This window comes from Gadus chalcogrammus, chromosome 2 (genome assembly GCF_026213295.1).
Source record: "Gadus chalcogrammus isolate NIFS_2021 chromosome 2, NIFS_Gcha_1.0, whole genome shotgun sequence".
In the NCBI taxonomy this organism is placed as follows: domain Eukaryota; kingdom Metazoa; phylum Chordata; class Actinopteri; order Gadiformes; family Gadidae; genus Gadus; species Gadus chalcogrammus.
The window spans coordinates 14,814,547-14,818,156 of record NC_079413.1 but is presented as its reverse complement, the minus strand read 5'-3'; positions in this window follow the sequence as shown (position 1 = coordinate 14,818,156).

Here is a 3,610-nt window from a genome sequence, read left to right as displayed (position 1 = left end):
TTACACCCGGGTTCTAAACTGGATCTTCATAAAACAATTTGCTCTTTAGGTTATAATTTTCCTTTGGCATGCAGCTCTCTTGCGTCACCACCAGAGCCCGCTTCAGACCACCACGAACGCAGAGACCAAGCTCAATAGCCCCACGCGCCTCGTTGTTGTGTTACCCTCAGCACGCGCCTCAAACATTTCATCCCCGCACCCATCCCAAATCAACGTCCCTTTCACATTGCTTAAACGGCACCAAAATTGGAAGTGATTTGAAATTGTATTTGTCTCATGTTGAATACGACTCCCCCCGCATGATCTGCGGAAACCACGCTCTATTCGGGTCGCGCCAGATTGGTGTAGGCCTGCGTATGAGACGCTGCTGCACAGTCGCTGAAAGCCCTGCCTGATGATGGAACATACTGCTTTTATACTGTGCTAGTATGTTTCTGCCCTCTTGCCTCGGGCCAACTAGAAGGCCCTGTGTGCTGTAGCAGGGAGGGAGGATGGATGTCCATGATGCGACTATAACAGCAAGGACAGGGTCACAGAGTCGAGGGGTCAAAAGTTTACTGGAGTAGCCTACGTGAATTGCGCCCTCGGCTGCCGCGCTGTCGTCTCTTCAGCCTTGAGCAATTGCTGGACGTCAATGGCTAAAACAAAAGGGGGAGGAGCAAGAAGCCAAGAGTGCAGGGGAGGCTGAGAGGGAATGAGTGAGTGAGGGGGTTCGAAATTGTCTCATTCACAGAGATGAGAGAAGCGATAGCGGAAGTGAGGGAGGTGAAGCGACCTTCGTCGCAGGAACAGCAAACTCTGTTTTACACCATGCAAATGGAGAAAGGGCCACAGAGGAACGGGGAAGGAAGACAGGAAAAAATGGAGGTCATCGTGTGTATATGTGTGTGTGTGTGTGTGTGTGTGTGTGTGTGTGTGTGTGTGTGTGTGTGTGTGTGTGTGTGTGTGTGTGTGTGTGTGTGTGTGTGTGTGTGTGTGTGTGTGTGTGTGTGTGTGTGTGTGTGTGTGTGTGTGTGTATCCGCGTGTATCCGCGCGTGCGCGTGTGTGTTTTCAAAAGAGGGCTTGGGCGGAAGGGATTCTGTGACATGGGCGGGGATGAGCCCCCTCGTCTCAATGCAGGTGTTGAGGTTAAGATTGGGAACCGTTCCCTTAGAGCTAGTGTAGGTAGCTTAACAAAAAACAGAGGTAAAACTATGCAACCAACCTATATTGTTGGTAACCTACACTTTCAATTGATGTGTAACGTGCTAACTCTGCTCATACTATAGTGCGTTTGTATCTAATAATGGCCAATAGAGTAGGCCTACTAAAGTGAAAACGTCACGTTGTCCTGGCAACCGGATTTTCTGTCTTAAACAACCGAACGAGAGATGGCATTTTCCATTGCTTCCATGTGTTGTTTCTTTCAAAAAAATAATATATATAGGCCTATAATAAATCAATTTCGAGAGGTGAAAATCACTACCAATAGAAACATGTCGAGGCGTTCATGTAGGCCTATTCCCCTGCGGTATTAAAAGGAAAAGTTTGTAAACGTTAGTTAATTTTTTTTTTTTTTATGTGAAGACAATCTATTCTCGAAATTACTTACATCATTGGTAAAGCAAACTCGCAAATCAATTCGCAAAAAAATCGTCCCTTTTCTATAAAACGTTCGTGTGGCATAGGATTTCCCCTTGTTAATTTGGTTTGTGTAGAACCGAAAATCGGTTGCTATGGAAACGTGACGTCACACTTTAGTACTCTATTGCCTAAAGTCTTAAGGTAAATAGATGGTTTTACGCATGGACGCCAGTCCATACTGGTTTTGCTTGCACTTCCTCTCAACCCTTTTATCAACATTGCACGGTCAATAAAACATTTATCTCGCTTACCATCTAAGAACAACAGGCAGGCTAGGCTTCACTTCTTATCTGATTTCTCAGTCGGGAGATTAATGAGCATTCATCCACGTGACGCCGTCCTTCTGATTTTCTTTCGATGCTTATTTTTTTTATGCATTATTCACGAAATAGCCTACAGCAGTTGATATTCTTAAATGTTTCCATTTTCACAAGAAATCGGAAGAAAATCGTAGTTCTTGCTCGGTCTGGCACAATGGAACTCACGACAAGCGCAGCCGGCTGTAAGGGGTTTAAATTCAGTGTTGAGATGGATTGTTGGAGTAGACATAGTAAAAAATGCAAGACACAGTATATTTTATTGCTGTTGATAAACAAACATCAATGTTACCCATAAGCTGCAAGAAAATAACTACATAGGCCTATCAATTTAAATGTATGATGCAACAAGTAAGAAGACCTGAAGGACCAGAATCCCATTGTATTGATCACATAACATGGAACAAATTCACCTCCATCAATGATATACCCTGATTTTGATTGGCGAGTTTCAGAATGTCGTCGCGAGCGTCTTTTAAACCAACAAGTAGGTTAATGGTGTCTTCAAAAGCTCAATTGGCTAACACGACACTTTGCATATATGCTTTTAAGGCTGACCAAAAAAGAATAAATTACACCTGAGGAGATAATTTTTTTATTATAAGAAAGCCCTCTCCTTTTCTCGTCTACTGGTCATTTTTCTTCAAGGTAATGATTCAACATCAATTCAGTATAAAGGAGTGGGTGAGCTCAATGCGTGTTTCTATATGGAAGCGGATGATTTGCGTGGGGGGCTGAGGTAGATTCTGTGGTTAGAGAGAGAGAGATTGGGAGAGATTGGGAGAGAGAGAGAGAGAGAGAGAGAGAGAGAGAGAGAGAGAGAGAGAGAGAGAGAGAGAGAGAGAGAGAGAGAGAGAGAGAGAGAGAGAGAGAGAGAGAGAGAGAGGATGTGGAAGGGAGAGAGATAGATAGATCGGGAGGGGGGCTGGGGTGAATGGGAGGTCAGCGCGTCTAACAAATATTAAAATGTACCAGGGACTCGTGACACGCCTCGCTGTTAAACAAAGAGTGTGCCAAACTGGCAGATTAATTCGAAAACTTGAGTCCACACAACACTAAAAGCCTTAAAGAGCCCACAGCCACTGGCTTGCTCGCTCTTTCACATTCCAAACGTTTAGAGAGAAGTGACGGTCACTGTTCACCTTCTTAATTCCTGAAGATTTATTAGTAGTTTGAGCGTAAATTGCGAGGCTGCTCAGAGGGAGAGTGCTTATTTAGCGGCGCAAAGTTATGGCGGCAGCAGTGGTTTCGTATCCTCTTTAACTCGTGGATTAGTGATCGCATGCTGTTTTTGAATCGTATGGTTCATTTAATCGATTTCTGATACCTCGTCGTGTGTAGAGTTTGCGCAGACCTCAAAGAACGACGTGCCGTTTCGGGATTACGTTTTGTACCTCCATTTTACGTTGTTATTCAATACCGATGGACCGTTTTCCCCCATAAAAGTACAAGGTAAAGTCAAAGCTTTGTAAAGCATACACGAATGGGTCACAAACCTGTGGCGTCTCGGTTAATAACAGAGTAACAGAAATCGGGTAGACGGAGGAAAGACAGAAAGGGTTCACTGTTCGATGAATCACGGTTCTTTTTTTTCTCATATGGCGATTGACAAAAGCAAGGACGATTCCAGAATAAATGTCGGTTAGTCTCTGCTTCAGACTTCTCGGAC